Source organism: Mustela erminea, chromosome 2 (genome assembly GCF_009829155.1).
Source record: "Mustela erminea isolate mMusErm1 chromosome 2, mMusErm1.Pri, whole genome shotgun sequence".
Classification (NCBI taxonomy): Eukaryota; Metazoa; Chordata; class Mammalia; order Carnivora; family Mustelidae; genus Mustela; species Mustela erminea.
In genome coordinates this window covers 70,814,016-70,838,584 of record NC_045615.1, presented here as the reverse complement: position 1 = coordinate 70,838,584, position 24,569 = coordinate 70,814,016, and the positions used below count along the sequence as shown (strand labels likewise).

Below are 24,569 nucleotides of genomic sequence, written 5' to 3'. Positions count from 1 at the left end.
TTTAATTTGTTGTTGATTCTCGAGTTCTTTAAGGTGTAAAGAGAGCTGGTGTACTCTGGATTTTTCAATTTTTTGAGGGAGAATTGGATGGCTATGTATTTCCCCCCTAAGGACTGCATTTGCTGTATCCCATAGGTTTTGGGCCGAAGTGTCTTCATTCTCATTGGTTTTCATGAATTGTTTAAGTTCTTCTTTGCTTTCCTGGTTGATCCAAGCATTCTTAAGCACCGTGGTCTTTAGCTTCCAGGTGTTTAAATCCCTTCCAAACTTTTTCTTGTGGCTGAGTTCCAGTTTCAAAGCATTGTGGTCTGAGAATATGCAGGAAATAATCTCACTCTGTTGGTATTGGTTGAGTCCTGATTTGTGACCCAGTATGTGGTCTTTTCTGGAGAAAGTTCCATGTGCACTCGAGAATGAGTATTCTGTTGTTTTAGGGTGGAATGTTCTGTATATATCTATGAAGTCTATCTGGTCCAATGTGTCAGTCAAAGCTCTTGTTTCTTTATTGATATTCTGCTTGGATGATCTGTATATTACTGAGAGTGGTGTGTTAAGATCCCATACTATTAATATATTCATATCAATATGACTCTTTATCTTTATTAACAGTTATCTTATGTAGTTGGTTGCTCCCATATCGGGGGGCATAAATATTTACAACATGTGTTGGAGAGGATGTGGAGAAAGGGGAACCCTCTTACACTGTTGGTGGGAATGCAAGTTGGTGCAGCCAATTTGGAAAACAGTGTGGAGATTCATCAAGAAATTAAAAATAGAGCCACTCTATGACCCTGTAATTAATTGCACAACCCTGCGATCGCACGACTGGGTATTTACCCCAAAGATACAGACATAGTGAAAAGAAGGGCCATCTGTACCCCAATGTTCATAGCAGCAATGCCCACAGTGGCCAAACTGTGGAAAGAACCAAGATGCCCTCAGTGGACGAATGGATAAAGAAGATATGGTCCATATATACTAGGGAGTATTATGCCTCCATCAGAAAGGATGAATACCCAACTTTTGTATCCAACATGGATGGGACTGGAAGAGATTATGCTGAGTGGAATAAGTCAAACAGAGAAAGTCAATTATCATATGGTTTCACTTATTTGTGGAGCATAAGGAATAACACAGAGGACATAGGGAGATGGAGAGGAAAAGTGAGTTGGGGGAAACTGGAGGGGGAGACCAACCATGAGAGACTGTGGGCTCTGAGAAACAAACTAAGGGTTTTGGAGGGGATGGGAGTGGGAGGTTGGGGGAGCCTGGTGGTGGGTATTATGGAGGACACATATTGCATGGAGCACTGAGTGCATGAATAATGAATTCTGGAACACTGAAAAGAAAAATAAATAAATAAAATTTTTAAAAAAAAATCTCCCAACCAAGAAAAGCACAGCACCTGATAGCTTTTAAATATATTTATTTATTTATTTGACAGAGAGAGAGATCACAAGTAGGCAGAACAGCAGGAAGAGAAATGGGGGGAAGCAGGTTCCCTGCTGAGCAGAGAGCCTGATGTGGGGCTCAGTCTCAGGACCCTGAGATGATGACCTGAGCTGAAGGCAGAGGCTTAAACCACTGAGCCAACCAGGAGCCCCAGCACCTGATAGCTTTATAGGTGACTTTTACCAAGCATTTAAGGAAAAATTAGTACCTATCCTTCTCAAACTCTTCCCAACAAATCAAAGAAGAAGGAATACTGTCAAACTCATTTTATAAGGCTAGCATTATCCTGGTACCCCAAACAGAAAAGAACACTACTAAAAAAGAAAACTACAGGCCAATATCCCTGATAAATAAAGATGGAAACATTTTTGATAAAATAATAGGAAACCAAATTCAGAAGCAAAAATTGATCATTTTGGATTTATGCCTGGGATGCAAATATGACTCAACATATTTAAAGGAATAGAGTAAATGTTGAAAGCAATAATAAGTGAAAAATTTCTAAAGTTAATGATAGACACCAAGCCACAGATTCAGGAAATTTAGCAAAAACTAAGCAATATAAATAACAAAAATCTTTACCTAGAAATATATTCACACTGCAGGAAACAGAAAACAACAAAAATCTTTTAAAAAACCAGAAGGAAAGAAATAGGAGCAAGGTTAAGAATTACATCAAATATATCTTTAGAAACGATAAGTACGGAGAGAGTTGAGTGAAATACTTAAAGTGTTGAAAGAACTTGTCCTCCAGTTTTCTTGGAAAAGTCTCTTATGAGAAATAATTCTGAATTCTCTCCTATTTAAAATGGTGTGTCGTGCTTATATGTAGCAAAAACTTGTCTGGATATAAAAATCACTGATTCTTCTCTCTTCTCTTAAATATCCTGTAGATGTTACCTCTTTCACTGTCTGCATCTGTCTGTTGCTAGGGAGAAGTATAATCCCAATCTGATTTATTTTCCTTTACAAGTGACTTATTTTCACCCAAATGTTCAAAAAATTCTTCCCTTAACTGAAGTCCAATGACTTTACTAGAGTATATTTCAGTGTTAAGAATTTTGGGTAAATATTCCTGGATACAAGATGTGCCTTTTCAATTTATAGATACAGTTGTCTTTTCTTGAATTATGGTTTTAAATTATGGTTTCTTGAATTATGGTTTTAAATACTGTTCAACTTTAATTTTTCTTTACATTTTCCATTATTTTGCCTTTTTTCTTCCTAATATACTGTGATCATCACTCACTGTTGCCTGGACATCTTTAACGAGACTTGCTGTACTTTTGATGTGATGATTTCCTTCATAGTCACAATCAATTTATTAAAGGACAATCAAATTTAGTTTGTAATATTATAATCTAGGGTTCAATTGCTTTGTAATTACTTTTTAAAACTCATCTGCTGAAGTTAGGCTGTACTTTTCATCTTTCTTTCTTCTTTCCTTTTTCCTTAGAGTATTTTGGTTGTTAGAATTTTAAGATAACATATCTAGGTAAATGTTAAATTTGGTTACAATACAATTAACTAACTCTATTACCATATTCCTGAACTGCTTACCTTGTTTGCAACACTGCTTCCCTAATTCCTGTAGCCACATGAGCTTTTCGTCAACAAGAATATACATTAGTTTTCTCAAATGAAGAAAAATTAGGTGTCCTTGATATCTTAGCACCATATATCTCACTAAAAATAGACTGAACTTACAGTATTCTGCTCTTTCACTGGCACTTTGAAGAAAGGAAGTCTTCTCTCATCTTCAAACTAGATCTATGGACAAATTAATGGAGGTTCTCAGCAAGGTGATTTGTGTAAACTCTGGTATATGTTTGTACATATATATTTTATCCAGGGGTCGGGTTTGTGATTTTCCTTATATTCACAAGGGAGTCCAAAACCAAAAACAACAATAACAAAGGTTAAGGATCATTTGGATGGAAGAAAGAGTAGTAAAATAAGACGTAAGGCAATCATAATTTGTATACTTACTGGCTATGTCAGTACATCACTTACTACCTCTAGGGAGTAAATGATTTTAAAACTTCTTGCCTTGAAAATTCTGTGATTCTGAGGCTAGAAGTTTTTCTCAAATGCTGGCTGTCAACAAATCTATAAGAGCAATTCACAGATATCCCTTCCTTGCTATCTTCATTATGTGGCACAATAATCCAATTTTGTGTTAGTCAGAGCTGTGGCCAGCTGAGCATAAAGCTATAAAATACTCTTAGTCTTAGACCTAAAAGACAGTGAAGATCCAACAGAGTGCACAGATTCCAGCACTTGAAGCCACTATTTTTTTTATGACATTTAGATTGAGCTTTTAAGGTCAGAGTTAAAAGAGAACACTTAATTTAGAAGGAAAGCTGCTGTGGACAGCAATTTAAAGTTCACACAGAAAAAGACTGGTCATTTTTCTCTGGTTATTTTTATGCTCAGGTTAGAAGTTAAGGTACTCAGAAATCCCTCAAAGGAAATTTCTAACAACTAGTCCTCCCCTAATCTCACACCCTTCACACCTTATTAAAAAAAACAAAACAAAACAAAAACAAATCTGGTGTAAGATATTCGAATCTATAAAAAAGCAAATATTCTGTAGGCAACAGCATAATTATAAAAGAAAACTATCATTTAGAGTAGTGGTATTCAAATTGAATTCCTTGCAACTCTACCTCAGCAGCCACTTTCTCTGGCAAATGACTATCAAACTAAATGAGACTTAAAGACCCTTCTTTAATCAGAATTTTCTTATTTATTTATTTATTTGACAGACAGAGATCACAAGTAGGCAGAGAGGCAGGCAGAGAGAGAAGAGGAAAGCAGGCTCCCTGCTGAGCAGAGAGCCCGATGTGAGGCTCGATCCCAGGACCCTGAGATCATGACCTGAGCCGAAGGCAGAGGCTTAACCCACTGAGCCACCCAGGTGCCCCCAGAATTTTCTTCTTAATCTATTATGATTGATTATAAGGTTTTGAATAAAAAAAATTTCAGCACTAAATTAATTAATTAATTAAATTTAAAGATTTTGTGAAAATTGTAACTATAAGACAAAATGAGGTTAGAAAGTGCTGGTATCTGTTATAGACTGGATATTTGCACCCCTCCAAAATTTTTATGCTGAAGTCCCAAACCCCAATGCAACAGTATTAGAAGATGAAGTCTTTGGGGGAAAAAAAAAGATGAGGCCTTTGAGAGGTGTTTAGATTCTAAGGGCACAACCCTTGTAAATGGGATTAGTGTCTTTATAAAACAGACCTCCAGAGAGCCCTCTCCTTATTGCCCCCCACTACCCCCCCAGCCTTGTGATGACACAATGAGAAGATGGCCACCCATGGACCAGGAAGTGAACTCCCACCAGACAGTACATCTGCTGGTACTTTGACCTTGGACTTCCCAAGCCTCCTGAACTGTGAGAAAAAAATATTTGTTGTTTAAGCTACTCAGTCTATTAGCAGCTTGACTGTACTAAAATAGTGTCTGATATTAGAAAGTATTAGAAAGTTACATAAGACTAGACGCTTTATTTTGATTACTGTTATCTTGTCTCACTTAGAACACTGCTTGGGACTTAGACATTATTCAGTAAGTACTTCATGAATGTGTGAAAATAAATGAATAAATTAGTACATTATATATATTATATACTGTAAAACATTTCATATGTATGAACAAAGGAAGTCATTTCTAACTCACAGGTTCTCTACATAAAAGGCTTATCTGAAAAATAAAATATATGCTATCAGATAACACTTCAAAGTCACACTAACGAATTAACCATTACCTAATAAAAGTAAAAACTACAGATTATTCTTTGGTATTTCTGTATTCTTAAGATTCTCTAAACAAGGTTCTCCCAACATATTTTGAGTATGCACCCTAGTATTTATACCCCAGTTTAGTTTCTTTTGTATCCAGTTGCAACGGTACTCATGTATTGTCATAGTGTAAAACACATGGAAAATAGAAATACAAAAACAGGTGATAAAGAAAAAATATATAAAATATGATACATCAAATGATTTGTGTTTATTTGTAATGGCTAATATTAGAAGTATCAGGTCAGTCATTTTCTTACTGCTTTTCTCTTTATACTTGCATTATCAGAGCTATATATAAACAATTTTACTGAAGGAACTTTTTAAGCTACTTGTCTAATTTTTTTAGGATCAGTGCAGTTTATATGATATAATGTTTCTATAAACATTTAATGGGGACAGAAAGGTTTTAATACTTGACGAACTTGTATTAAAAGACCAAAAAGTAAGAATGTTGCTTTCAAAATGTCAGGATGCCCTGGATGTTTTAAGGGTTGTGGTAGCTATGCAAGGATCTGACCTGCAGAGCAGAGATGAAGGAGCCAGCATCAATCCATATATTAAAGAGTATAAAAGACTAATTTCTTTCTCATTTTAGAAAAAAAACATAAGTAGAAGTATGAATATTTTCCCCCACTACAGTCAAAGTTGTTTATACCTTGACCTTTCTGACAATTTAATAAACCTTATTTCATGATACATATGGTTGCTATGTTTTATTGTAGTCAACTGTTTAAGATGGAAGAGGATAATTCAATTATTAAAACTTAAAGGACACTAAGAGTCTCCTACTGTACGATCTTCTACCAATGATACAACTGAATTTCAGAGATATGTGGCGTGCCTGCTATACAATAAATATTTCTTCTATCCTTGCATTTCTATTGTGGCATATTTTATTGTTAATATATTTTATAATTAATGCTAAAAAGAAGCACGTAGTTCCTTCACACTAGATTACTGCAACATAAATCTTCAGAATGTAAATCTGAGAAAGGAACTTTGAGAATGTGTGTACAAATTAATCTTGTGAGGATTCATGCAGATTTAATTCTGTCATCATAAGAGGAAACATATCATGACTGAGGAAATCATAAACTTAACCCCAATAGGTGAACACAAAATGTTATCTATTGAAGTGTTGAACTATTGAAAGTAACAATCTAAAATATATTTTCTTTTTCAGTCAAATGAAAGTCCTTTATTTAAGAAAGTAAACTCTAAAACTGCATGTCATTTTTCTGCCTTGTTCGTATTTTCCTACTATTTCAAATGGTAAGCATCTGTAGTGCTCCTAGTTACGCCTGTAAGTTGGCTAGTGAGAGTTACGTAAACCTGTGTTTAAAACCAGGCCTATTATTTAAGGCAACACAATTTAGGGACATTTTTTAACCTCTCTGGACCTCAATTTCCTAGTCAGTAAAACAGGAATATAAAAAAGATGATGATGATGATGATGATGATGATGATGATGATGAAGAGGAAGAAGAAGAAGATGAAGAAGAAGAAGAAGAAGAAGGAGAAGAAGAAGAAAAAAAGAAGAAAATTAATACCACCTATGAACTAAGAGAGAACATAAATAAATAATCGGGCACAGTGCCTGAACTCCAACTGCCTTGGCTTCTTGAAGGTTTTGATGCCATCTGTGCCTGTCTTAAGCCTATTTGCCTTAAGATTCATTTCTTGTCATTTCCTTGTTCTGCTGTGTGTGGCAGAAGGCAGACTCTGCAGGCTATCTTTCTCAGGCTCCTGTATCCACCAGCATTTAGCAGAGTCTGGCCAATGGGAGACCTTAGTGGAAGACTGGAAGGTGACAAGAAAGAAGATGCACACATTTCTGTGCTTCAGGCTGGGTGTCTAGAAGCTACCATAGCTCATGCAATGGCTCAGTGCTCACTGGACAGGCTGTTGTGGCTCCAGCTTCAGCTGTGTGACTTCACTCCTGGAACTCTGGTAGCACACTTCCCATCACCCCTCTGATTGGGAGGTGATTTCTGCAGTTGACACTCAGAGTTATCTCCTGTCTTCCATTTAGCTTCCTTCCTCATTTATCCTTTGTGTAACAAAATGCTTTTGCTGAAAGTTCCTTTTTCTTAAAATCTCAAATGCTTAGGTGCTTTCAGGTTACACCTGAAAGCAGAAAGCATTTGAGATTAGTTTTCTGTTGTTATAGACCAAATTATTCAAATTTAACAGATAAAAAGAACATTCATTTATTATCTCATAATTACAGGTAAATTCCATGTGGCTTCAACCTGATTTCCCATATAGGGTCTCACAACGCTGAAAGCAAGGTGCCCGCTGAGGCTGTATTCTTAACTGGATGCACTAGGGGAGAATCTCTTCCAAATTCACATTGTTGGCAGAATTCAGTTACAGTTACAGGTCTTCATTTTTTTTGCCAGCTGTCAGCTGGGGACTGCTCTCAGTCTCTGCTTTTCACATCACCCAGATCCTCCATCTCAGCAATGGACATCATTTGTTCCTCATGTCCAATCTCGCTCATGCTTTAAACATCTCTGATATCCTCCTTGAAAGGGTTTATGTGATTAAGTTAAGCACACCTGGATAATCTCTATTTTATTTTTTTAATTTTAGAAAAAGATTCATTTATTTTGGGGGAGGGGAGAGAATGAGTGGGGGAGGGGCATAAGGAAAGGGAGAGAAGACTCCCCATTGAGCACGGAGCCCACACAGGTCCCCATCCCATGACCCAGAGATTATGACCTGAGCCTAAATCAAGACTCAAATGTTCAAACAACTGGGCTACCTAGGTGCCCAGGGATACTCTCCATTTGAAGGTCAATAATTAGTAACATTAATTGCACTGCAAAACTCCTTTTGCCCTATAAGGTAATTTAATCATTTAAGCAACACAAGCAGAGAAGGTCATCATAGAATTCTGCCTTCCACAGATCTTAAGTGATCTATTACTCTGGCACTTGCCAGGTTTGTGCTCTCGAGACAACCATTTAACCTCCAAGGGCCTTAGATTCTTTATGTATAAAATATTTATAAATAAGAGACACAACTGATTGCTAATTTTTTAGTTCTGTAATGCTACCATTCTATGACCAGAGACCAACATTATCTGGGCCGGTAGAAGACTGATACAGGGTTTTGCTCTCTTTCCTTGTGCAGTCCCTCTTTCACTGGGGAGAGTTTGGATTTCATTTCAGGAAAGGGGACTTTGTGTTTTATTCTACTTATTTCTTAAGTATAAGCATGATAAAAATTTTTATATTCCAACTGCACTAACTTCAGTATTTGGGAGTGAATTGGCACTTCTGGTGCTGACAGTGCTCCCTCAGGTTCTGAGATAAGCCCCTATGTCAGGGTCCAGAGTGATGCCCTGATGTGACGTGAGCTGAAGACTATGGGAGGCCAGTCTGAAACGGGTAGTTAGAGGAGACTCAGTTTCAGATGACAGTGCCAGCCTTGGATCGCAGGCATACCACATGACATCTCTGGAAATTTAGTCGTATCATTGGTAGAATGAAGAGCTTAGAGTAGGGGCTTTTACTGTCCTTTAAGTTTTAACAATTGAATTGTCCTCCTCCATCTTAAACCCTTGACTCTAATAAACCATATGTATGTTGAAATAAAGCTTATTAAATTCTCAGAAAGAAAGCTGAATACTTTAAACAATATAATTTGGAAAATATCTTCATTAAATGATTTCAGTGTATAGTGTTTGGATGCTATGATTCATCACTTTTTCACAGATTTAGTCTTCCAAATTTTTATGAATGTATACTAACACACCATCATATGGCAGTCATGTAACGCCCTCTCCTGGCTAAAGATCAAAGCACACCCTTTCTCCCTACTACAGCATTATCTGGAAATTTACATGTTCTTAGTTCTTTTCTATATATTTACGTTGTAGTGCATCTTTCAACAATTTTAAATCTATTTATTCCTTATTAATTCTAAAAATGAACATGTTTTATTGATGATATAGGCATTCACCTGCCTAACTTAGTTTAACAAACATAAGCAGCTTTTTTTCTTTTTTTTAAATTTTAATCTTGGAGCATAATCTATTTAGTTGGGATATTTTTACTGATAAAATTAATCAATTTTGGGGTGTCTGGGTGGCTCACTGGGTTAAAGCATCTGCTTTCAGTTCAGGTCATGATCACAGGGTCCTGGGATAGAGCCCCACATTGGGGCTCTCTGCTCAGCAGGGAGCCTGCTTCCCTTCCTCTCTCTCTGCCTACCTCTCTGCCTACTTGTGATCTCTGTCTAATAATTAAATAAAATCTTTAAAAAATTGGGGCGCCTGGGTGGCTCAGTGGGTTAAGCCGCTGCCTTCGGCTCGGGTCATGATCTCAGGGTCCTGGGATCGAGCCCCACATCGGGCTCTCTGCTCAGCGGGGAGCCTGCTTCCTCCTCTCTCTCTGCCGGCCTCTCTGCCTGCTTGTCATCTCTCTCTGTCAAATAAATAAATAAAATTAAAAAAAAAAAAGAAAAAAAAAGAAAACTCCCTCTTTAAAAAAATAAATAAAATAAAAAATTAATCAATTTACCAGATTCACATTTTTTTTTCAGATTCACATTTTACATTGCACTCATAAAGGACAAAGTCATAGAGAAGTTCTAAAACAGCTTGGTATTGTTATAATTTATTTTTTCAGTATGTTTGAGTTTCTGACTCTACATGTGTGTGGGAATTAGCTAAATGATTTGTGCTGCTCACTAACTGAGATAAACTGTACTATGATACTATTTTCCCATTACTGTTCCTTACATTTTCCATCTTGAACAGTATTATTAGTCCAGTATTAGGACCATGTCAGAATCACTTGGAGGTATGGTGGGAAGATTAAATTTTTTCTAATAATGAAGTGTTAAATATTCTTCCAATATGTTGAAGCACTTTGATAGCCTTATTTTTAAGATTAATGATTTATCACCCAAACCTGGACACTTTAGAGGGTGAAGAATTATTGGTAACAATCATATCAGTATACCAGTATAAATGAGGGCTATCAAAAGCAAAGCAGCAGTAGATCATGATATTTATATTACAAAAATGTATCAGCTGGAGTAATGGAAACTTGAGACTTACTCCAAAAATTCTGTATTTCTATTCTCAGTGGACGTTCTCATCTTCCATTTACAATTTGTTTGTAACAATTAAAATTTGTGTCAAACTTTATATTCTCCTTTAGAGACAGATGGCAGAGTTTCAAATCCTGCCAAATTACTTAATTATTCTGCATCTCAGTTTTCTTACCTGATAGATGGGAATACAATAGTACTTACCTTACAGAGTTGTAACTTTTTTTTTTTTAAGAGAGAGGGAGAGAGTATGTGCATGCCTGCATGGGGAGGGAGGCAGAGGGAGAGGGAGAGAGAGAAAATCCCAAGCAGGTTCCATGCTCAGTGTGGAGCCTGATACTGGTCTAGGTCCCACCACCCTAAGTCCATGACCTGAGCCAAATTCAAGAGCTAGATGCTCAATCCACTGAACCACACAGGAGTCTCTAGGGTTGTAACAATTAATGAGTAAATATGGGTTGTAACAATTAATGAGTAAATATATGATATATGAACATAGTAAACCCTATTATTAATAATAAAATTAGTAATTTCCGCAAGTGAATGATAATGCATTTAAACTTTTGTACAGTATGAGCATTTTACAGGTTGTACATTTATTTCAGGAAAGCAGTTGTAGTAGGCAGCCTCTAAGATAGTGACCAATGATCCTGCTTCCTGGTGTTCAGGCTATAGTGTAACCCTCGCCCCTTGAATGTGGGTTGGACCTAGTGATTCATTTCTAATGAGGAAAAATAAATGTAAAAGTGATAGGATTTCACTTCTGAGATTAGGCCACAAAAAGGCCGTGACTTCCTTTTTACTCTTTTTTCCCTTCCTACTCCTTCTCTCTTAGATCCTTTGCTCAAAGAGAAAAGCCAGATGCCATGTTGTGAGCCGTCATATGGAGAGACCCCTGTGGTAAGGAACTGTCTCTGGCCAAAAGTCAGTGAGGACCCGAGGTCTAACAACACCCTTTTGGAGTAGCAAATGGTAGTTTAAAGATATTCAAAGAATCAAATTACAAGTAGTAGGAAAAATGGGATTCTTTAATTTCTATACCAACAGTTTTAAAATAATCCATCTCTTTGTTCATTAAAAAAAAAATCATTAGAATTTCCAAGTTAAAAATGTCTGTGCTTTGAAATAAAGACATATTATTACAGATAGAGCCTTTATAGAAATTCTAGCATGGAAATGAAACTGAAAGCTTCATGTCAATTTTACCACTTGATGGAGCCAGAATGCCAGAGAACACTTCAAAAACCACCATGTTTAAAAGGAAGCAATCTTTATGACAGATGTGAATAAAACATATCATTCGAAGTCTTGGTTGGGATCATTCTAGCGATTACCTTCTCCTGTCATCAAGCAATTTCTATAACATGTCAAAGAGAAAACTATATATAATAATCCCGAACTGTTAGAGGAGGAAAATTTGCTAATTTTTATTTTAATAATCTAGAAAATTTAATGTTATTACCTAGAAAATACTTACTTGTGCTGGGAAAGATATAATATAATAAAATGTAAAGATGAATGTTAAATCTTCTAAATATCGATTGTTTAATATTATGAGAAGGAAATGTGAACCTTCTTGGAGAGCAAAGGTTATGAAAGATTCTTGAGCCCAGCAGTAGTACAAGAAAACGGATTTTTTTTTTTTCAAAGATGAAGGAAGATTCAAAGGGTAGAAGTGTTGGTCATAGGCAGACATAAAAGATTCATAGTCTCTATTCCTTATTAAAACTATTGTGTTTGGGGGCACCTGGGTGGCTCAGTGGGTTGAGGCTCTGCCTTCGGCTCAGGTCATGATCCCAGAGTCCTGGGATCGAGCCCTGCATCGGGCTCTCTGCTCAGCGAGGAGCCTGCTTCCCCCTCTCTCTCTCTGCCTGTCTCTCTGCCTATTTGTGATCTCTCTCTCTCTCTGTCAAATAAATAAATAAAATCTTAAAACAACAACAACAACAAACTATTATTTTTGGTAAACACAGGTCCCTTATCCCTTCTCTAAAACTTTGGAGCCAACTGTGTTTTAGAATTCAAAATTTTTCAGATAAAAAAGACCCAAATATGGCAGTTATATCATATAGTACATAACATTTTCAGCAATGTCTAAGGTAGTGCCCTTAAATAAATATGTTGTCGCGGGCTACTTGCTATAAGAATCAGACTCTGTGACAGGTACAGGGAAGGATGTTATTTGGATATACTCTTGGGACCAAAACCCGGTGAAGAGAATTGAAGGAGGCAGGATTGAGCAGAGGGGAATGTTCCAACAAGAGCTTGAGGCAACCACATGGGAAGTTCTTGACTTGGTGCAGTCCTTTAGAGTTGTCTCAAATTTGAGTGAGGAGGATGAGTTTTCATACCTTCCGTTTTGACCAGTCATCGAATAGAGGCTGCTGCTGGAAAAAAGGATTTTAGGTGCTGTTATCTTTTTGTGATAAAAAAGGGCTAACACTTGGAGGCCTTTTTCTGGCAAACTTTCCAGCAGCTGAGAGAAGAAATCCTTCATTCCAGTGGCATTGCTCAGACCACCCTCACCAAGGTTTCTGAGCCTTAGGTCACCAAGCGCTTTTCAGAAAAAGGTTCCTGAATTCTTCCATCAAACATCAAAACTTGGTGATGGGGCACCAAGAGGTATCAAAATGATTATCTGCATATTAAAAATATTGTTTCCTGTCCCCTTTGATTACTTCTACTAGTGAAAAATGTCAATTACCCTTAACGATATGCTACCACTTGCATTCTGGTCACTTGCAAGAGAAGCATGGAATATTTAGGAGGCACTTATTAGCTTATAGTTAAGCAGGGGTCTTGCTGTGTGTCTTGCTGGAAAGATTCCCCTTTTGAGAGAAAAGCACCTGGAATGACAGGGATGAGAAGCACAAATTTGCCAAGTGAGTCACTGAGGATGATAGTAAGTGGAATTAATCCTGCTTCTACATTTTGGTTCCTGAACCAACATATTTTTCTTATTGAGGCACAACATCATAAAAAGGTCTTTGAATTAAAGGGATACTGTCCTGGAGAAAATGGTATCACTGTAAAGTATCTCCTATAAACTAGCTCTTTGCCTCTAGCAGGCTATTTCATTGCTCTATCTGGCCAGCATCTTTCAAATGACATGATATATAAGATGGCTGGTGGACCATGTGTTACGGATCAGCTGCAAACCCCCTGTTCTATCAAATGGGTCCTTTGACTCAACCCAATATTATATGGTGAGAGATGATTTTTTTAAAGATTTTATTTATTTATTTGACAGAGGGAAAGAGATCACAAGTAGGCAGAGCAGCAGGCAGAGGGGGGCGGGAAGCAGGCTCCCTGCTGAGCAGAGAGCCTGATGCGGGGCTTGATCCCCTGGGATCACGACCTGGGCCAAAGGCAGAGGCTCAACCCACTGAGCCACCCAGGTGCCCCGAGAGATGATGTTTTATAGACCCTGGGACAGTGGTCTCCTAGGTCTCCTTTACTAGGGCTCCATCCCTAGGAAACACAACTCCATAGCCATAATATATATTGATTCTTCTCAAAATGAATTATTATTTTCAAGGTGGAAGAGATCCAGTTTATTTAGCTGACCACCAGGTAGCTAGTTGATGCCATATAGAAAGAAGGCTCAGCTCTGGTCTCTGTTGCTGGCAGGTTGTACATTCTAAGGCTTTGGAAAGTAGCACCCCATATTATTGGGCCATGCATAACCTGCATCTCTGTTCTCATGGATACTTCTCTTAGGTCTCCATTGTGTCAACATGGGGATGGTTGCTGGCCAGAGGCTGGCTCATTTCAACTAGCCCATTCAGTTTTGTTGATCAGGGTGTTTACTGGCTCTTCCATGTTGTTGGACTGCTGGTGCCCAGTATGGTGTGATATGAAGATCCCCACGGTACATGACTATTTTCATATGTTCATGTACAGGCCTCTACCCAGAACTCCTTGAAACTGATCTTTCATTTCATTTCTCTTTCTAGGCCCCTGATCAGTCAAGCCATTTATCATTGTCCATTATTCCATACATACACTAAGCTTGGGCCACGTTTCTGTTTACATAAAGTAGATTACCAGGGAACTATTTGAACCTCTGCTCAATGACGATTTTCCATCGCCATTATTATTTTTTTTAATGTGTTGTTTTCTTATCTTTGTAAAAATTTTTTATTTAAATTCAGTTTAGTTAATATACAATGTATTACTAGTTTCAGGGGTAGAATTTAGTGATTTATCAGTTGCATATAATACCCACTGCTCATTATATTAAGTGCCCTCCTAATGCCCGGTTCCAAATTACCTCATCTCCCTCCACCCCACCACCTCCCATCCAGCAACTTTGTTTTTTTTTTTATAGTTAAGAGTCTCTTATGTTTGCCTCCCTCTCTGTTTTTATCTTATTTTTCCTTCTCTTCCTCTCTGTTCCTCTGTTTTGTTTCTTAAATTCCACATATGAGTGAAATCATATGGTTTTTGTCTGACTTATTTTTCTTGGCATAATACCCTCTACTTCTAAGCACATCATTGCAAATGGCAAGAGTTCATTTTTTGTTAGCTAAGTAATATTCTATTATATGTATATTATTAATATATATACATATATAATGGAATATATTATATATATACATATACATACATACATATGCATACATGTATACATATATATGTATGTATATTACCTCTTCGTTATCCATTCATCTGTCAAAGGACATCAGAGCTCTTTCTATATTTTGGCTGTTGTGGATATTGCTGCTATAAACATTGGGGTTTATGTACTCTTTTGAATCACTATTTTTGTACCCTTTAAATAAATACCTAGTAGTGCAATTGCTGGGTCATAGGGTAGCTCTACTTTCAACTTTTTGAGGAACCTTCATACGGATTTCCAGAGTGACTGCACCAGTTTGCATTCTCACCAATAGTATAAGAGGGTTCCCCTTTCTCTGCATCCTTGCCAACATCTGTTGTTTCCTGAGTTGTTAATTTTAGCCATTCTGACCAGTGTGAGGTGGTATCTCATTGTGGTTTTGATTTGTACTTCTCTGATGTCAAGTGATGTTGAACATGTTTTCATGTGTCTGTTAGCCATTTGTATGTCTTCTTTGGAGAAATGTTTTTTGAGTGTTGAGTTTGCTAAGTGTTTTTTTGTTGTTGTTGTTGTTTGTTTGTTTGTTTTTACAGATTTTGAATATTAGTCCTTTAATCTGATGTCATTTGTGAATATCTTCTTCCATTCTATAGGTTGCCTTTTAGTTTTGTTGATTGTTTCCTTTGCTGTAAAAGCTTTTTATCCTGATGAAGTTTCAAGTGTTTTGGTTTTGTTTCCCTTGCCTTTGGAGACGAGTCTAGCAAGAAATTGCTGGACAAAGTTAAGGAGGTTGCTGCCTGTGTTCTCCTCTAGGATTTTGATGGATTCCTGTCTCACACTGAGGTCTTTCATCCATTTTGAATTTGACTTTGAGTTTGTTTTTGTGTATGGTATAAGGAAATGGTCCAGTTTCATTCTTTTGCATATGGCAGTCCAGTTTTCCCAACACCATTTGTTGAAGAGACTTCTTCGATTGGGTATTCTTTCCTGCTTTTCTGGTTTTTCTATTCTATACTGTTCTATAATGTTGATCTGTGTGTCTGTTTTTGTGCTAGTACCATACTGTCTTGATGATTACAGCTTTGTAATACAGCTTGAAGTCCAGAATTGTGATGCCTCCAGCTTTGGTTTTCTTTTTCAATATTCTTTTGGCTAGTAGGAATCTTTTCTGGTTCCACAGAAATTTTAGAATTGTTTGTTCCATCTCTGTGAAAAATGCTGGTGGTGTTTTGATAAGTATTGCATTGAATGTGTAGATTGATTTGTGTATAATATAGACATTTTAACAATTATTTGTTCTTCCAATCTATAAGCATAGACTTTTTCCATTTTTTGGTATATTCTTCAATTTCTTTCATAAGTATTCTATACTCTTCAGAGTACAGATCTTTAATCTCTCTAGTTAGGTTAATTCCTAAATATCTTATGCCATCACTACTATCTTACCCTGAATGAGGATTTCATGCAGTTGTTATGCATATATAGTTCTCATCTATGTCCACATACCAAGTGGACCCATTTAAGAACCCAAACCTTTCCATCACTGGTTATAAGGCATCTCTGTTGCAGCCACAGATGTGAGCAGAAAAAGCACTGGTACAACAGTGACAGATGACCTGAGGGTCATTATGAGCAATTGCATGCACCAGGTTTCTGATGGTTAACCAATGCCACTGACCTCCGTTGTTTGGGGATCTTATTCATTTTCTATTGTTAGTAGTGAGTTCAGTCTCCCTGTCCTCCCCTTCCCACAGAAGAGAGCCATCACCTAAATTCTTAGTAATGTTGGTGCTACTCTCACTAATGTCATCCTTACTGTGTTGGAAAATGATGTATCTTTGGGATCTTTAATTTATTGGCTTTATTAATAATAGTTAAAACCAGAACAGAATAGAGATCCTAAAGTTAACCCATGCACATACAGTCAATTGATTTATGACAAAGGAATCAAGAACATACAATGGGGAAGGGAAGTTCCTTCAATAAGGGTATTGAAAAAACCTTACAGCCACATGCAAAGAAATGAAACTGGATCACTATCTTATGCCATATTAAAAAATGAACTCAAGATGGATTAAAGATTTGAACTTAAAATCTGAAGCCATAAAAGTCCTAGAAGAAAACATAGGCAGTAAGCTCCTTAATATTGTAATTATGTGTGGTGATGAGGTTAACTACACTTACTGTGGTGATCAGTTTGCAATATGTACAAATATTAAAATGATTACCTAGTTCATCTGAAAATAATATAATGTTATATGTCAATTTTGTCTCAATTAAAATTATACAATGAGAACTATGCAAGAAGAAAAATAACTGTTGAATTTCAGAGATCTTTGTATTTTTGGAATTATGGATAAGGTGTTGTTAGGCAGAGAAATCCTTCTATGAGATTCCTATGACAACCTTTCATAAACAGGATATCACATTCCTATGTCCAGAGAGAGCAATGTATCAGTGCTTTTTATTCTTCACAGTTCATGCCCATTCTCATTTGTCTAACAACATGTCTCTACCCCAGACATCCTTCAAACTCCCTCAAGACCTTTTAATCTTTTCTTTACAGGCCCTTGAGCAGTCAAACCATTTGCCATTGCCCATGATCCCACATTTGTACTTTTAGTTTAGATACAGTACTGGGTGGCTCAGAAACATAGGGAAAGGGGCAGAAGCAGACTGGATACCAGAGTCTGATGACACAGATGCAATTATTTAATTGCAACCATTCACCTGTAACCCTGACCATCACGGGGCAGGAACATTAATATACCATAGTAGGAAGTTGGAAATCTGAGAAAATCCTCTTTACCTAAGTGGCTACTAGCTGACAACATAGCTATTGGTTAAATAATGAAACAGAAAAAAAAACAAGTGGTTATTTCAAAACACTCATCAAAGATGTAGTAGAAAAAAAACTGTAAGAAATTTTCAGTGTTCGTTTTGTAGTTTGTTATCTTAAACTCAATTTACTTGAAATCAAAACAAACCTTGAGACTCAAAGATAGAGCATTCCAATGTTTATATTTCTAGCACTGGTACAGAGCCTACATTCAACCAATCCTTACCATTTTTTCCCTTAAAAACTGATTCATTCTGCTTTGTTTCTATTGCTGGCTTCTGACTGCAGACCTATTTCAGTTTTTGATTATAAATTAATGTCCTAATTGAGTTTTCCCTGTCTAAAGAAGCTTCCTACCACTGCTAGGTTAGTTTTCCTTAAAATATATTTTTAACAGTTCAATTTTGACCCCAAATTACAAAAAACATAAATAGAAAGCTGCTCATCAAATACCCTTAAACAGGTTTAAAAAGAAGGACCCAAATAGCAAGTTTATTTGCAATATATTTTCATTATTACTTTTTAAACTTGTTACTACAAAAGGGATGCTTGCAACTTATAAGCAAAAGACTCCAAAGAAAAATAGGAAAATATCACAAGTGGTAATTCACAAATGAAGAAATATAAACAGACAATGCACATGAAAAAAAAATTCGAAGTTGATAATAATGGAAATGTAAACTAAAATACAACTCACACCTTTCTGTGCTACCCAGAAAGGGGTACATATGATATTCTGGGTTCCCATTATAATTAAAGGTAAATTTTTACAATATCTAGAACCTTTGATATCCCACAAATGAAGGACAATGTCCTCAAATCTCTTGTAGCAGGACTCCACTTTCATGTGCCAGACTTGACTTCCAAATGGAATAGTACATCTACAAAGGAAAAGAGAGCATCTATATCATAAACCTGAAGAGAACCTGGGAGAAGATTCTGCTGGCAGTTTGTACTATTGAAAATGTAGCTGATACCAGTGCCATATCCTCTAGGAATACTGACTGGTGAGATGCACTGAAGCTTGCTGCACCACTGAAGTCACTCCTATTGCTGGTCACTTCTAGAAACTTTGCCAACCAGATCCAGCCTTTGGGAGCTGTGACTTGTAGGAGTTACTGATCCTGGGGCTCACTGGTAGCCTATCACACAGGTGTGTTGTGTTAATTTGCCTACTGCTGCTCTCCATAACACAGACTTTGCTTTGCACTATGTGGACATTGCCATTCCTTGCAACAAGGGAATTCATTCTGCAAATCTGATATGGTAAATGATGGCCCAGGGAGCTCTGCACATGCATGGCAGGATCTCCCTTGAACATCCATGGGAGGTAATGCATGATCTCTACTTACAGATATCCTGGAGAGAGTAAAGAGAACAGGCTGCTGCTGAAAAGCCTGTGACCAAGAAGGAATTTCAGGGTGAGTGGACTGCTCCAGCTCCCTAAATTTCCTGCTAACTCAACCTGAAATCTCAGGCTGGTCTAAAGGTACAGAGGTTCCCTTTGTGCCCATCCAGTAGTTTCTTACTGAAGATTAAAGTGCTCAGCCTGTCATGGAAGACTGGTCTGCAAGTCCTACTGCTCAGGCCACTGAATGAATAGGAATAGCCACTGAGACTTTAACCTCTTCTTCCATAGACTCTTGGACAGAAAATGGAAATAGGGGTAATGGAAAGTTTTTTTTTTTAAAGATTTTATTTATTTATTTATTTGAGAAAGAGAGTGAGCAAGAGAGAGAGAACGAGAGCAGGGGGAGGGGAGAGGGAGAAGCAGAATCCCCACTGAGCTGGGAGCCCAATATGGAGCTAGATCCTAGGACCCTGAGATCATAACCTGAGCAGAAGGGACTCTTAACCGACTGCGTCACCCAAGTGCCCCTGGAAAATAGTATCTTAAAAAAGAAAATTCAGCTCATTATTAACTGGCTTTCATGTTGGTCAAGGTTACAAAGAATGATAATCAGTGAAGGAGTGAAAAACAGATCCCCTCATGAATACTGCTGAATTGAATGTAAATTAATGTCGATTTTTGAGAGAAAGATTCCATAATCTGTTCTTAAAATTGAAAAATATGTAGGATCTTTTATCTAGGATTTACACTTTTAGAAATTTATCCTAAGAAATAATTAGGCATTTTCCCAAGATTTAGCTATAAAAATCTTGTCTCAAAACATTTATGCTGAAAAATGATATATGAAAGAAAAATAAGCAAATAAGCTGGTTTAAAAAATTGTGTAATCTGCATGTGGTAAAATACTTTATGCAATCATCAAAATGATGTAATAGAATATATTGTAGGGAAATATATCCAAGTTAGAGCATTAGGTAACAAAAGCAAGTTTTGTTTTTGTTTTTGTTTTATAAAATTTTATTTATTTATTTTGACAGACAGAGATTACAAGTAGACAGAGAAGCAGGCAGAGGGAGGAAGGGAAGCAGGCTCCCTGCTGAGCAGAGAGCCTGATGCGGGGCTTGATGCGGGGCTCCATCCCTGGACCCTGGGATCATGACCTGAGCTGAAGGCAGAGGCTTTATTAACCCACTGAGCCACCCAGGTGCCCCAACAAAAGCAAGTTAATAACTAATATATACAGTATGAAATCATTTTTAAAGAAAATAAACATGCATTAACAGAGAAAGGTCTCAAAATACATAACCCAAAATGCTAATAGGATTTTCTGTAGTGACCTTTCTTTTCTTTTTTTAAGATTTATTTATTTATTTTAGAGAGGGAGAGAGTGTGGGGGTGGTGGGGCGAGCGGGAGAGCACGAGCAGGAGGGGCAGAGGAAGAGGGAAAGAGAATCTTAAGCTGACTCTGGGCTTACTGTAGAGCTGGTTGTGGGGGCTTGATATCATGACCCTGAGATCATGACCTGAGCTACAGACTCAACTGTCTATACCACCCAGGTACTGATCTTTCTTTTTAAATTAAAAAATACCTCTTAAATATGGAACATCTTATATAAAATGAATGAGTTTTTAATTGTAAAAATAAATGCCTATTACTTGCACTCTAAAGAGAATACCTGAGGACCACAGTCGTTATAGATCCCATTCTCCTGTCATTTTTCTGTACTTACCTTCCCTCCCACATAACCAGCCTGGGCCACTGAATTAACACAACCCACTTAGTCTGGAGGCTCTCACAGGGAGGACAGACAACCCGGCTGCATAACAATTCTTCAGTATTTGTGTCCATGGTCCTCTTCAACATTCAGCTTCAGGAATGGCATAAATAGTTTCAATCAGATAAACCAAATGCCAAATCTATCCAGAATATTAACAGGGTGACAGATTTTGAAGTTAGATTTTCCTCATATTCAACTGAAAGAGTTATATTTAAGGATAGTATATTTGTTGTTCAAATGAAGGCTTTTAATAAATGTCTTCTCCAGCCAATTTATCTTTAATTAAACTTGAGGAACAAATAAAAAATCCGTAATCTTTTGAAAAGTTAGAAGAATAACCGGTAGCTTCCACTTCTTGTCTCAAGTTGTTATTATCAGTAAATTATATTCTCTTGGAATGAAACATATTTAAAAATCTCTCAAGCACACATAAGTAACATATACCTATAAACACAAACATGGCAATATATACACATCATGTAAGACAGAGATGGTATTTCTGAAAGGTTTAATCATGAATGGCAGCAGGTGTTATAAGAAAAATATTCCCTAGAATATGATCAATCTTCATTTTTAGCACAGGAGAACATTTCATTTCATAGTATAAATTTCACAATGTATATTCATTTCATAATACCTGATTAAAATTCATTTCATAATACCTGATTAAAATCAGGGGAAAAGAACAATGTTATGGAAAGCAGCCAGGGGCCATGCATTGACCAGTTGGTGGGGGACCAGTTTCAAAGTCCTACCCATAAGGCACAGGGACAAGTTGTCAAATATTTACCTGTGTAGATATATCAAGAATTTACATGGAACTTTCATTTATTTATTTAAATTAAATTAAAAAAAATATTTCAGTGTTCCAAGATTCATTGTTTATGCACCACACCCAGTGGAACTTTTAAAATGTGCATTTCCTTATCTGTGTTTAAGATACGCTAATGTATCTTAGGGACGCCTGGGTGGCTCAGTCAGTTGGGCTGCTGTCTTCAGCTCAGGTCATGATCCCAGGGTGCTGGAATCGAGTCCCGCATCAGGCCCCTTGTCCAGCAGGAGCCTGCTTCTTTCTCTGCCTCTGCCTGCCTTTCTGCTTGCTTGTGCTCTCTGACAACTAAATAAATAAAATCTTAAAAAAATATATACTCTAATGTATCTTAATAACGCATTTGATCATGATATTGACCAATTTGGAATAGAAGTGCTCCTTCCAAATAAGGAGTAGGATCGTTTCTAAATTCAATGGAACAGCAGACTTCTTCTGTGGTCTTGACTTCCAGTGACTGCTGAATGACAAAATGTTTCCTTCTCTGGTTTAGTTTCTCAGCCTCCTGTTGCTTCTGCTGTTCTGAACTTTTTAACATGAATGCCAATTGTTTGCTGACAACCATGGCTTTTGAAACACTTCTAAAACACTCATTTTTTGCTTCAAGTTGCAAGTGATCTTCAAGGGTTTTATTCATCAGCTTCTGCTTTGTGGCAGAATCTTTGAAACTTCTGATTTCTCCTGCTTTAACAACATAAAATGGGGGCTTGAGGACTGTCTGCTGGTTCTCCCTCAGTCGTTCTTTCCTCTTCAACTTAGTCTTTTTCGTCATCTGAATTCTTAGAACTTTCTGCATCACACAGTTTTCCTTTTAGTCTTTTATTTTCTTTTTTCATAAAGTATTTGTTACTCTAAGAGTCTTCTTTCTTCACTAACTTTTTAAACAACTGGATTCAAAAGCTTAAATTCTTTACTTTCTTTCTCTACTTTGAAGTCAGTGTTCTCAAACAACTCTAAACCAATCATTGGTAAGGATATTATAAAGGCTCTTAATTTTCTTTTTCCAAGTAGATTTTTGCTTCTCTTTCTCGTCCTCAATTAATTTAAGTTTCAGCTTTTTGTTAAATTCTGGCAACCCTTTAACTGGACTCTGGGCACAACATCTGTCTTCTATCAGATCTTATTTTTCTTATATTCTTCATATGCAAATCACTTTACTGTCAGTTTCACCTGTGACAGAGTCTAACATCCAGGAAAATTCATGCATACATGCCTGGTGAAAATGAGATGGATGAGCCCTAAATTTTCAAGGTCTGTCTTAGTGACAAATATGTAATCATCATATACTGCTTTTTGGATTCTTTTATAATTCTTCTGTTGAGTTGCCTAAAAATAAACACCACCTGGAAGCAGAACTTAAAACTAGATTATTAGATTTTAAAAGGATGTAACTTAGAAATTACTAAGCCAGATTAAAGAGATGCACGGGGCGTAGGAGGGGAAAAGGGCCCAGAGTTTCCATACTTTTTCCTCGTATGCTACTTCCTGAAACTCTACATGTTCACCAACCCAGAAGTTCCCAGGATAGAGTATTTTTGTGAACCAGAACATGAAACATGGATGTCATATATAAAAGTACACTTATGGGTACAGTGAAGCAGCTTATTTTAACTTGGAATTGTTTTGGATAATCTGGGATATATGACTGGTTTAGAAACATCTTCAAAAAGTGGTGGAAAAACTGCTTTTTATTTATTTATATTTTTGGAAAAACTGCTGTCAAATTAGGTCCATTACCATCCCCAAGCTTTCAGAAAAAATGAGAAAAATTAAGGTAAACAATTCTTAAGAATTTTTAGAGTATCATGATAAAAAAAATCAACAATTTTTTTTAAAGAAACAAATATATCAACATTTTCAAAATGAAATCATAGGATTAAAAAAAAAAAGTGATGTGACTTTTGAGGAAGTGGTGATGCAACATGGGGGCTTAAGTGGGTAGGAGAAGAATAAATGAAACAAGATGGGATTGGGAGGGAGACAAACCATAAGTGACTCTTAATCTCACAAAACAAACTGAGGGTTGCTGGGGAGAGGGGGTTTGGGAGAAGGGGGTGGGATTATGGACATTGGGGAGGGTATGTGCTTTGGTGAGTGCTGTGAAGTGTGTAAACCTGGTGATTCACAGACCTGTACCCCTGGGGATAAAAATATATGTTTATAAAAAATAAAAAATTAATTAAAAAAAAAAAAGTGATGTGACTTTTTAAAATGCATACCATATGCTAGGTACCTTCTTATATATTAGCTTCTTAAAGATACATATCAACTCCATAGGATATATATAGAAAAGAGTTTAGTCTAGCTAGTTAGCAGAAATACTAAGGGAAATTAAAAATCTCCTGACTCTCTGGGAGAGCTGGAGGAGAACCAGACTTGGATGCTACACTGACAGGAATGGTAGAGAAAGGAGAAACTCCCAAAAAGGACTTATAAATAAAAATTATTCTGAGAAGTTTAAAAAGCATGAAGGAAGTATTAATAATAGTATCATCAGAAACTGAAATTACTTTAGAAAACATATTGAATAGCTTTTCTTAACTTTTACATGCTTGATCTGCATCCAATTTCATGGCCATTGTAAGTACCTAAAAGCAGTATGTGTCCTTCACACTTGCTGACATTAATTCTAGTTCTAATGACGATTAAACAAGTGTTACAAATTACAAGATGGTCAGTAAAGTGATTCTCAGTGGTGGGTTGTATTATTTGCTTGCAATTACTTGTCTCCTCCCCATCCTTGCCATGATTCTCAATCTGCAGGGAACAATCTCTTGCCCACTAACACTGATTTAGTCATATGACTTGCTTTGGTTGCTGGAGTGAGAGTGGATGTGGTATACATTTGTTCAAGTAGAAGTTTTAAATGTGTTGCCTGGG

General features: G+C 36.8%; 1 long non-coding RNA gene across 6 annotated transcripts in view; it reads left to right on the top strand.

Annotated features, from left to right (window-relative positions):
* The first annotated feature begins 4,771 nt into the window (after positions 1-4,771).
* Positions 4,772-24,569, top strand: part of LOC116584624 — a 144,701-nt gene continuing 124,903 nt past the window's right edge. For 4 of the 6 annotated variants that reach the window (XR_004283260.1, XR_004283258.1, XR_004283259.1 and 1 more), the window contains exons 1-3: positions 4,772-4,858; positions 11,167-11,231; positions 19,086-19,152. This is a non-coding gene — a long non-coding RNA (uncharacterized LOC116584624). Of the gene's footprint in view, positions 4,859-5,002; positions 5,032-11,166; positions 11,232-19,085; positions 19,153-23,417; positions 23,469-24,569 lie in introns of those variants that run through there. The other 2 variants (XR_004283261.1, XR_004283262.1) reach the window with 2 other exon arrangements.